This window comes from Oncorhynchus nerka, unplaced genomic scaffold (assembly GCF_034236695.1).
Source record: "Oncorhynchus nerka isolate Pitt River unplaced genomic scaffold, Oner_Uvic_2.0 unplaced_scaffold_1614, whole genome shotgun sequence".
NCBI lineage: Eukaryota > Metazoa > Chordata > Actinopteri > Salmoniformes > Salmonidae > Oncorhynchus > Oncorhynchus nerka.
In genome coordinates, this window is record NW_027039713.1 from 54,852 (window position 1) to 67,461 (window position 12,610).

Sequence of the window (12,610 nt, forward strand, 5' to 3'; positions counted from 1 at the left end):
GGCCAAACAGGCAGGATATAACCCCACCCACTTTGCCAAAGCACAGCCCCCACACCACTAGAGGGATATCTTCAACCACCAACTTAACATCCTGAGAGAAGGCAGAGTATAGCCCACAAAGATCTCCGCCACGGCACAACCCAAGGGGGGGGGGAGGGGGGGGAGCAACCCAGGCAGGCAGGCAGGCAGGAAGGAAGACCACGTCAGTAACTCAACCCACTCAAGTGACGCATCCCTCCTAGGGACGGCATGGAAGAGCACCAATAAGCCAGTGACTCAGCCCCTGTAATAGGGTTTGAGGAAGAGAGAACCAGTGGAGAGAGGGGAACCAGCTAGGCAGAGACGGCAAGGGTGGTTCGTTGCCTTTCCGTTCACCTTCACACTCCTGGGCCAGACTACACTCAATCATAGGACCTACTGAAGAAATGAGTCTTAAATAAAGACTTAAAGGTTGAGACCAGGTCTGCGTCTCTCATATAGGAAGGCAGACCATTCCATAATAATGGAGCTCTATAGGAGAAAGCCCTGCCTCCAGATGTTTGCTTAGAAATTCTAAGGACAATAAGGAGGCCTGCGTCTTGTGACCGTAGCGTACGTGTAGGTATGTACGGCAGGACCAAATCGGAAGACGGGTAGGAGCAAGCCCATGTAATGCTTTGTAGGTTAGCAGTAAAACCTTGAAATCAGCCCTTGCCTTAACAGGAAGCCAGTGTAGGGAGGCTAACACTGGAGTAATATGAACACATTTTTTTTTATTCTAGTCAGGATTCTAGCAGCCGTATTTAGCTACGTTTATTTAGTGCTTTATCCGGGTAGATGGAAAGTAGAGCATTGCAGTAGTCTAACCTAGAAGTAACAAGCGCATGGATGAATTTTTCTGCGTCATTTTTGGACAGAAAATGTCAGATTTTTTGCAATGTTACGTAGATGGAAAAAATCTGTCCTTGAAACAGTCTTGATATGTTCGCAAAAGAAAATCAGGGTCCAGCGTAACGCCGAGGTCCTTCAGTTTTATTTGAGACGACTGTACAACCATCAAGATTAATTGTCAGATTCAACAGAAGATCTCTTTGTTTCTTGGGACCTAAAACAGTCATCTGTTTTGTCTGAGTTTAAAAGTAGAAAAGCTAGCTAGCTCATGGATGCCAACAATGTTCTTCCCCAAATCTGTTTCAGTAGCTGTAGTTAGCTAGCTAACTAATTATCTAGGTGTCATCTAAAATAACCCTAATTTATAAGACGGTTCTTATTTGATTAATGGTGGTCGAACGCATCTATGTGAAGCTAGCCACAATAAGGATTAGCCACAATAGTGGACTTTGCGGTTAGAAGTATGTCATTGACAGTGATGCAAATGAATACAAAGAGTGGAATTATGCCATAATTGAATAGATCATGCTAAACGAGGTTGGAATGTTATTTTAAATCACACTGGATGTATTATACTTTAGAATTGCATTGAGGGTATACTTATTTCACTGTGCAGCCTTACCTATGAATTGTGGATCAATGAGATGGGGTATCAGTCTACTCCGTGACACCTAGAGAACATTAGCATCTTAGCTCTTATTACGGGACTCTGAAACAATTATGAATTGAGCCACATTTAGTCAACTTATGTGTATTGAACACTATTCCAGAGGAAAAACAATACTGCGTGGATGTTTTGGAGTCTAACTCTGAGGATGATGTTGGGGGAAAATATCTTTGGTATTGAGTAGACTGATACACCATTTCATTGATCCCCAATTCTTAGGTAAAGCTGTACAGTGCAATATGAATGTCAATACACACAATAGGCTGACTGGGGAGGTGATTTCACACAGTCACAGTCCTGCAATGAGCTACAACGCCAATTTTTGCGTAAACTCTTCACAGTTGTGTTCTGTAGAGTAGACTGATAATGCATTTCATTGCTTCACATTCCAACCTTGTTTAACATTATCTACTATAAATGTCATGATTCCACCCATTTTAACCTTCAACATCACTTTCAAAGAGGTACTTTTATTTTGAAGGCAAACTGCAAATTACGCTATTGTGCCTAATCGTTATTGTGGCTAGCTTCACAACACAAACCGATCTGGTCGAGTTTCAAAAGCCAGATCATGCTAGCTAGCTGCTTATAACGTTAGCTTTGGGCAATGAATTCCATTATCTTGGCGTTAATAGATTTCACCTTGAGTTATCTCGCTGAAATATTCTTTCTCTTTCAAATCTGCTCGACTTGTTGATTGCTCGATCCACACAGCAGACATTGTGGGCTAGGTTAGGAATGCTGTGTTGCGTGTGTCGTGCAAAATTTGACTTGGCGTCATTACGTCATGTACCTACATTATATAGGTATGCACGTCAGCGTTGGCACCGGTTTTGCACATCAGTGTTAAACTAGACATCGGGCTGATACCGACGTTGAAATTTTTAGCTAATATCATCCGATTCCGATATGTTCACTGATATATCGTGCATCCCTACTGATAACGAATCCTAATTGCTAAGTTGCCTCATAACAACTCTGTGTTGTCTGTTCACACTGATATGCTTTATCTTGGCCAGTTTGCAGTTGTAAATGAGAACTTGTTCTCAACTAGCCTACCTGGTTAAATGAAGGTGGGAGACTTTTTTTTTTTTTCAGACAAAAAAAATCAAGTGCCATTTTTAAAATGAATTTGTTGAAACTGATTTTTTTATTTTTTTATTTACCTTTTTAACTAGGAAAGTCAGTTAAGAACAAATTCTTATTTTCAATGACGGCCTAGGAACGGTGGGTTAACTGCTTTGTTCAGGGGCGGAACGACAGATTTTTACCTTGTCAGCTCGGGATTCGATCTTGCAACCTTTCGGTTCCTAGTCCAACGCTCTAACCACTAGGCTACCTGTTGCCATGTAGGCCAGTGACAACGCATCTCAATTTAATCTATTTTAAATTTGGGCTGTAATGCAACAAAATGTGGAAAAAGTCAACGGGTGTGAATACTTTCAGAAGGCACTGTAGCTAACCCAACAACTGTAACAATGTATATGATCAGAGTGAAAGGAGGTTGGCGTGGTAGGGTTTATCTAGCATACCGAAAACATTACACTGCATGATATTATTGTTATTTTATTCGGCTTTCTCCCCCTCTACTGGCTCCTATCGCCTGGAACCTGTTACCTAGGAGACCCCCAATACCCGTCCCGCTGGAGTGTTTCCAATCAGGCACACGGACAAACACACACATCCTCCCTCTCTCTCTCTCACACGCATCCTTTCTATCTCTGTTACACACACACATCCTCCCTCTCTTTCTCTCTCACACACGCATTCTTTCTATCTCTGTTACACACACACATCCTCCCTCTCTTTCTCTCTCACACACGCATTCTTTCTATCTCTGTTACAAACACACACATCCTCCTTCTCTTTCTCTCTCACACACGCATTCTTTCTATCTCTGTTACAAACACACACATCCTCCCTCTCTTTCTCTCTCACACGCATCCTTTCTATCTCTGTTACAAACACACACATCCTCCTTCTCTTTCTCTCTCACACACGCATCCTTTCTATCTCTGTTACACACACACATCCTCTCTCTCTTTCTCTCTCTCACACGCGTCCTTTCTATCTCTGTTACACACACACTTTCTCTCTCTCACACGCGTCCTTTCTATCTCTGTTACACACACACATCCTCTCGCTCTTTCTCACACACACGGGCACATCAAGGGCAGTCTCACCTCTGTGTATCAGTCTGGTTGGGCTCATTCACTCTGCTCAGAGATACACAGTACTGCTCTACAGACAAGTCAACCTGCTGCCACCGGAGGAGACAGCCTAGCAGCTCATCTGTTCAACACAGTGGATTAACTGCAATAATTTCTGTTTTACTGGAGTCGTTCCATTTTGACTAGAATTTTGATGCTGAATGTTGGAATTTTTCTCCAAAGTAGCCAACAATTTGTATTTTTTTTTTGTCTTTCTCTTCCTCAGTTCAGTTCCACATTGCCCATTTGTATGAGATTCAGGTAAGCCTTGTCCTTTTCCTCTCATCTCATTGAATTGTGTTTGTACTGTAGCTACGTGCTTTCCGTTTCAGTAAGTATTCAACAACGCTGTTCAAGAATAAGTTACTTACCCTAAAATATTAACTATACAACTATTCTATGCTAGCTAGTGTTTTATCAGCTAGGCTAATTGATCCGAGAGAGCCTTGTGTTGTGATCAAATGACCACGCATCATAGAAAATGGATGGGTTTCCCTCTCGGCCAGTTCCGCGTGGTTGCCATGGTAACAGGAGTCCCTATCTCTCGTATGCCCGTGTGATTCGTCTTTCACACTGCTTTGGCTTAAGCAGCAGTTCTTAATAATCAAACCATGTTGGCTGACTGACTGCAGTAGCACCACAGGAGTGCAGAGCTGTGGGTCAGTCAGTGTTCTGCTGTGTCAGTAGGATGTTGCTGCAGCAGAGTCATTACATCCAGCAGTCTGTTGGGAGTAAAATGTCTCTGTGCAGGCTAGGGACACTGCTTAATCTGTCAAATATGGCACGTCATTTGTTATTCTCACCCTCCTTTTTCCCTCTCTTTCTCCTTCCCTCGCTCTCGTTCTCCCGTTTTCTGCAGAAGAGATACCGGGCTGCCAAGGAGGCGTACGAGACCCTTCTGCAGACAGAGAATCTCCCAGCACAGGTGAAGGCCACTACCCTGCAGCAGCTAGGTAAGACCACACACAGCTGATGAAAGAAAGACTGGGTCTGGCACTGAATAAATGGATGGATGAGATGATGGCTAGTGATGGAAAGGTTGACCTATTGTTCTGTGTTCTCCCCTCCCCCTCTACTAGGCTGGATGCACCACACGGTGGAGCAGCTAGGAGACCGAGCCAACAAGGACAGCTATGCCATCCAGTGTCTGCAGAAATCACTGGAGGCAGACCCCAACTCGGGACAGTCCTGGTACTTCCTGGGCAGGTGCTACTCCAGTATTGGCAAGGTCCAGGATGCGTTCGTCTCCTACAGGCAATCCATAGACAAATCAGAAGCCAGTGCAGACACTTGGTGTTCAATAGGGTACGCATTAGACCGTACGTCTTCTCTCTCTCTCTCGATCCGTCTTTGTTTTGCTCTGCTATCACGCTCCTCTCACCATCCCATATCTCTCCCTCCTTTGTCATTCTGTCTGTCACCCTTTCCACTCCACTCTCTCTTTAACCCTTTCCACCTCTTACTACTGTGTCCTCTACTCTTTTTATGTATTTAACCCTCTACCACTCACCGCTCTGTCCTCGCTACCCCCCCTTTTCAATATTTAACCTCTCTACCCCTCTTTCTCTGCCTCTTTTTCAATATTCAACCCTCTCCCTATCCCTTTTTCTCCCTGTCCCCCTCTCCTCAATAATTTCCTCTCTCCATTAGTGTTCTGTACCAGCAACAGAATCAGCCCATGGATGCTCTGCAGGCGTACATCTGTGCAGTGCAGCTGGACCACGGCCACGCGGCTGCCTGGATGGACCTGGGAACGCTCTACGAGTCCTGCAGCCAGCCGCATGACGCCATAAAGTGCTACATCAACGCCATGCGCAGCAAGGCCTGCTCCAACGCCACCGTGCTCACACAACGCATCAAATGCTTGCAGGTGAGGAGAGGGGGAGAGACTCGGGAGGGAGGTGTTCAGTCCCAAATCAACCCCTAGCTCCCTACCGCTAAGATGGTTAGGGGAGGGGATGCTCCTGAGTTCACTGACCACTGGTCGGGCACTTTTTTTTTTTTTCACCTGTTGGAGATCTGAAAGACTTTGGACAGGTGTCAGCAAAGTGGGAATGGTTTAATCTAGCCCTCTTGTTGACTAGGTTGAGTTACCACCATGTTTGCTCCCACCCTTTCAGAACTAAAATGGGTGTTCAGGGGCTAAGAGTTGATTGGACTGGGTGGGAGAGGTCTGAAGACCCACTTTGAATCCCACTGCTGGAGAGACCTATGATCCGAGCTGCTGGGCTACTCAAACTTGACTATTCTGAACTACAGATTGTGGAAACCATTTTCTGAATGCCAGAAGGCAAATCTGTGTGTTCACAGTGGAACCTGGCTCCTCCAGTCCCATACCCCATGTCTTGTCCATTTTGATGTAAAAACATTACCCCGCATTCATCTGTATGTATGAATGAGGGAACATTCTCCAGTTACCAGTAATTTGAGCATAATTCCCTGGCATTAAGACAACGTGATGGTTTGTTTTAATGATTATGTGTTGTGTAAATTCATTCAAAGTGCACATATGACCCCCAACTTCACTGTTTGATTGACCACTCTACTAAAGACCATAATGGGCAAACATACCGGTATTCAATCCTCAGTAACAGATGGGGCCACTGATAGGCCGAGCTAGTAGCTAACCGGCTACGTGAGAGCGACCGTAACAAGACAATAACATTTTGATCACAAGATCATTTTAAGTCATTAAAATGTTGTTTTCACACGTTTTCCATTCCATAGGCTCAGTTGAGTAACCCCCAGGTCACTAGTCTACAGAGTAAAAGTAAAATGCTTCCTCTTATTGATGAGGCCTGGAGTCTACCAATCCCAGCAGAGCTAACCTCCAGGCAGGGTGGCCTGAACACTGCACCGCAGGTGAGACCAGATAGACCACTCCCCCCACACCCCCACACACACAACCCTCTACACACACCACCCCCACCGCCAACGGGCAACACATCACCTGGAGCTTCTCCATGAGTCTTCCTGTGGAGTAACCGATGCCCTAGAGCAGTCATAAGAACTAATTTAACCAAGTTATGCTCACAATCTGGAAAAGTTACAGTGACTGGAAAAACCCCTGGTAAGTTATTCATATAGCTGAACCTGGCGTGGTTTTTGCAGCTTGTTAAGTCAGCGATCTAGTCATAGTGGCTTGAGACATGACATGCAAATGTTATGACTGCTTAGGGCTTTTGTTATGACTGACAGGATCAAGGGAGGTGTTGCCCATCCCAATCCCCTCCTCCCTTCCCCAATCTCCCTGACACAGCCACAGGCCAACCTCACTACCCACTGTCTACCAGTATCTGTTATCATGGCTTCACAGCTCAAAGATCAATTTGGTTCATTTAAATTGGTTTAATTTAATTTCTCCATTCAAAAATAATACATTTTAATTGTGACATCCAGTGTATTTACACAATATAAAAATACATATTTTTAAATACTCATGTATTTTTACCAGACTAAAAAAAACTTGCTATTCCACACTGAAACGATTGTTGAATAGCGGCAAGACGTCAGTTGATTGTCGTTGTGATTGGTGAGGTTGTGTCTCAGTAGAATAGTTCCAGGTTGATTTTCTACCTATCATTCATCCTGAGGTCATCGGGTGCCTTGCTGCCTCTGAAACCTAGCGGTGACCCCTAGTGTTGCAGTACCATTCATTCACTTTCATTATAGACAACATTAGTTCCTGTGTGTGTGTGTGTTCGTTGAGTATATAATTCTCAGCATCAGACTATACAAACTGAAGCCGTCTTCAGATGTTTGTTTTGGGCAGGAGACGGGAGAAGGTTGTTTTCTTTCACTTGTATTCATAAAAAAAACAGGTTGACATGGTTTCAGGTGTTCTGATTATGACCACTACCCATATTTTCAACAAATCAATTTTCATGTCGAATGGAGGATGACAATTCACACCTGGAGTTGTCTTTTTGAACATTTTGATTTAGTTTTAAGAGCTGCAACTGAAGGGCTTAGCGTTGTGTTATGAGCAGGCAAAGCCTTTGTATGGCCAAGCGTCTTTGTTGGCGATGACTCTGTCAACGTGGAAGGGTTGACAGTTTGATGAGAAATTCCACTCTACCGGTCGTCTTCAGGGTATCATTGCAGATTGTTTGTAAAAAATAAAAATGCAGGGAAATGTGTTTTGAAGTCCCAACATCACCCTCCTGCTTTTGTTTTCCCTCTAACTGCCTATCCCTTTATTCTGTCACTTCCTCTCCATCCTTCACGTTGCTACCTGCCCTTTAATTTCCCCTGTGACCCTCTTCTCTTGCTCTCCTTTTATCCCTCCATCTCTGCCTGGGATCTACCCCTTCCTGTACCTTTCTCTCTTCTCCTGCATCCCTCCTGTCTGCCTGGGATCTACCCTTTCCTGTCCCTTTCTCTCTTCTCCTGCATCCCTCCTGTCTTTCTGTGATCTACCCCTTCCTGTCCCTTTCTCTCTTCTCCTGCATCCCTCCTGTCTGCCTGGGATCTACCCCTTCCTGTCCCTTTCTCTCTTCTCCTGCATCCCTCCTGTCTTTCTGTGATCTACCCCTTCCTGTCCCTTTCTCTCTTCTCCTGCATCCCTCCTGTCTGCCTGGGATCTACCCCTTCCTGTCCCTTTCTCTCTTCTCCTGCATCCCTCCTGTCTGCCTGGGATCTACCCCTTCCTGTCCCTTTCTCTCTTCTCCTGCATCCCTCCTGTCTGCCTGGGATCTACCCCTTCCTGTCCCTTTCTCTCTTCTCCTGCATCCCTCCTGTCTGCCTGGGATCTACCCCTTCCTGTCCCTTTCTCTCTTCTCCTGCATCCCTCCTGTCTTTCTGTGCACTTTACCTCACTACTTTACCTTCTATCATGTTTTCAACACCCTTCACTGCCCTCCCTTGCAACCCCTTCACTCTCCCTCCTCCTTCTCCTTCCCTCCCTCTCTGTAGGCGTGTAAGCCCCAGCACAGCTCGGAGGGAGGGGGATCGGGCCAGACTCTGCCCCCACACGTGGGCCCTATGGGCCAGGGGGAGGACCAGTCCAGCCCTGCCAAGAGGAGGAGGGCCTCCAGCCCAGCCAAGGTATATTACACTATATTCAGATGGAGGTCTGATGTGTTTTTGTAGAACAGACATCAGGTAGCATAGGAAATCGTGTGAGCAGTATGTTACAATACCACTTGCATCCATTTTAAATATTTTAGGTTGGCTGAAGATGAGGAATCTCTCACTCCTAACTCTCAAACTCTCCTTTTGCAGAGCCAGCCAGATTCTTGGGCTAGTAACTCTGCACAGCAGCCTGTCCCCAACTGGTACCTGTCACCACAGAAACTGCAGGTAAACACACCTTTACACACCCTGCGTCCCCCTGCTGATTCCGTCTCTACACATATACACACACTAATCTGTACGTCCTCTGTGCTCCCAGCTCCTGGACCAGTTGAGGAGTAACCTGGCCAGTCTGAAGCCCCTACAGCTGCAGATGCTGGAGCAGCTGGAGGCACAACTCAACCTAATGCAGCAGCACCAGCAGCAGGTACACACACACACACACACACACACTATTACCCCCAGATGTTTACCTGATGGCCTGCAAGCAGTATACTGTATGTCCCTTCTAATTATTCTAATGTAGAGTAATATATTGACTAACTCATGTTAATCCACTAAAGTGCTGTTGTTAATTAGACTAAACCCTGATGTTGTGATTATGTTGTTCTACAGATGAGACAGAATGCATCTGGACAGCTGCGTCCCTCCCTCCCCAACGGCCCCTCAGCTACCAACTCTCTTCCCCCTCCTCACTCTAGCCTGCCCCTCTCCCGGCCCCACCTGGCCCCTCAGGGTTCGTTGCGGCCTCCCCTGCCCCCTCAACCACTGGCCAACGGGCCTCTGGCAGGCGGGACACCACACGGACACTCTGACACACTTTCTGTGGGCAATAATAATAATGATGATGACCCGGTGGCGGCCACAGGACCCAACGGAGACGTGCCTTACCTGCAGCCCGGCGCACTACTACCTCACACCTGCACAAGCACCCAATCACAGGACACAGCGCGCCGGGCCCTGCACCTAAACTCCACTCAGGTAGGACTCTACCTGTTCACTCTATTCAGGTCTATTTGAAGCTCATAGGCTCTGAGTGAACTGCTATTCTTTTCTGTGCTAGTTCTTGCTTAGTTATCTCAGATGTTCCTTAGTGAGGAGAGAACTAGACCTACTAATGTTGTTTAGCTATAGTCCTTATTCTGATCTAACAGTGGGGTTCCCTCCCTGCTCCCCTCTCTCTACAGGGGCTTCAGAAGGGTTCCGCTCCACATTGGGCGGGTCCTAATGGGGATGGGTCTCTCTCCTCCTCTGGGGGGTCAACCCACCCACTCTCACACCCACAGACGCCCCACAATCAGGTTGGACATTCCGCCGCCCTGTCGCCACGGCAACAGGCTCTCAACCACCTCCCGTCCCCCCTTCTCCCCTCACTCTGCTACCTCAGGTGGAGCACCCGGCACCCCTGCTACCAAAGAGAGCACGCCCCTTGGCAATGGCCCCGCAGCCACGGCAACAAAGGGGCCTGGGGAGACGACAACGGCCAATAGCACTGCCGCGGCGGAAAGCTTATCCAATCACGTACAGTCGGCGGCGGGAGACGGCGGGACGAGCAACCGGTCCCCTCACCACAGCTCAGACAATCCTAAGGGGGTGACCCCACCACCTCCGCCCCCCACAAGAAGATCAACAACATCCACCCGGCCGTCTCCTCGGCCGCTTCCTCCCCCATCTCTGCAATGTCCACCGCAACCCCCTCGCCCAAATCCACCGAGCCTGGCCAGTCGACGGGCCCGCACGGCCTCAACAGCCCCCACCACCACCGCAGCATTATCATCAGCCGGACCCGCCACCGTCGTCAATGGCAACGGCAAGGGGGGCATTTCCGAGGACTCCCAGAGCCCGTTGAAGGCGGACCCCCCTGCCACGTGTCGCAGACCCACGCCACCCCATGCCCGCACCCCCCCATCATCCTCTTCCTCCGTGTCCATCTACCCCTCCTCCACTGACGTGCTCAAGGCCTGCAGGTTAGACTGGGGGGACCCTGTACCAGTTTTTCTTGGGCTGAAGGAAATTTGATTGTCTCCCTTTTTGGGAAGATGTAGTATTGCATTTGTTGGTAGAGGGAACTGTTAGAGCAGAGATTATACTGTAAAACCAAGAGGCTAATCTTGTTTGTACCTTTTCTCTCTTTCTGTCTCTCCTTTCCCTGTTTTTCTCTCTTTCAGAAACCTGGGGAAGAACGGTTTGTCTAGCAGCAGTATACTGCTGGATAAGTGTCCCCCTCCTCGCCTGCCCCCTCCTCCCTCCCCAGTCCTGCCCAAAGACAAACTCAACCCCCCCACACCAAGCATCTATGTGAGTATGGAAGAAAGACTTCTCGTCATAGTATAATAATAATGAAAGGGGAATGTTTTAGTCAATGTGATTCTAATGAGAATCTTTGCAAATGTATATACACTCAACATTCAAAGGGTGGTGTTTTGAAGACTTGTATATTTTCAATTGAAATAATATTGAATGTCCTTTAAAAAAATGTGTTTATTGTGTATTTGATCCCCAGCTGGAGAATAAGAGGGATGCCTTCTTCCCTCCGCTGCACCAGTTCTGCACAAACCCCTCCAACCCTGTCACCGTCATCAGAGGGCTGGCCGGGGCGCTCAAACTGGGTGAGTCTACCATTTCTACTGCCACCTGCTGGTTAGGACTGTCATTACAATACCCGGTTTTGCCTTTTCTCATTTGGGCAAAAGTCCTTCCACCACCCTCTCTCCTCAGTGACCTTGAAACCGAAAAGTGGTGGAGGAGATGTTAATTTGTTAGTAGGTGAACGGATGAGTCCAGCAACCTCAATAGCCATCTTTCATCAGCTCCCGAGTGGCGCAGCAGTCTAAGGCACTGCTTCTCAGTGCTAGAGGCGTCACTACAGAACCTGGTTCTATTCCAGACTGATCACAACCGGCCGTGATTGGGATTCCCGTAGGGCCCAGCGGGTTAGGGTTTGGCTGGGGTAGGCCATTATTGTAAATAAAAATGTGTTCTTAACTGACTTGCCTAGTAAAAATAAAACAAGTAAATGGTTATGAGTATCCTACGTGATTCCTTCGAAGAGCTTTAAAACCCCCCCTCTCTTTGCCGCCTCTCCTCAATTATCTTTGACCCTTTTCAAACGGAGGCGTGAGAGGACGCAGGAGTTGAACCAATTCAATTGAGAAATGCCCCATGAAGAAGTCCTTGGTGCCAACCATTAACTTTGATGTTGCACTTATGCAAGCCCCAATGCAGCTTGAGCATTAGCAGGTTTCCAGGCCCTTTATTTGTGTCAGTGCCCGCTTCTACCCCTTGTTCACTCTTTCTCTCGCTCTCTTTTTCATAACCATCTCCTACCTCTTTCCCCCTCTCTCAGACCTGGGTCTGTTCTCTACTAAGACCCTAGTGGAGGCTAACCCAGACCATCTGGTTGAGTGTCGTACCCAGCTGTCTCAGCCCGCTGACGAGAACTGGGACCTGAGTGGTACCAAGAAGATGTGGCGCTGCGAGAGCGGCCGAGGTCACACCACCATCGCCAAATATGCCCAGTACCAGGCTGCCTCCTTCCAGGAGTCACTACGGGTTAGTAGAGGGAGATACATACATACATCCACACACACACACCCACCCAGAGTTTCCATTAGGAAAATGTGGTGCTGGAGAATGTGAATGGAAATATTTAAATTTTCCGGATCCATATGCATTGGGTGCGTATTCCAGTAAGGCATCCACCCACGGTGCTCAGAATGACAGAAATCACATGTAGATTACGGTAATGCAGCTTAACAGAACAGGCAACTCCTGTAATGAAGCAGACAAT

The 12,610-nt window shown here is 47.3% G+C and overlaps 1 pseudogene; it reads left to right on the top strand.

Moving 5' to 3' along the window:
• Positions 1 to 12,474, top strand: part of LOC115121450 (lysine-specific demethylase 6A-like) — a 44,351-nt pseudogene extending 31,877 nt beyond the window's left edge.
• The last annotated feature ends 136 nt before the right edge of the window (positions 12,475 to 12,610 follow it).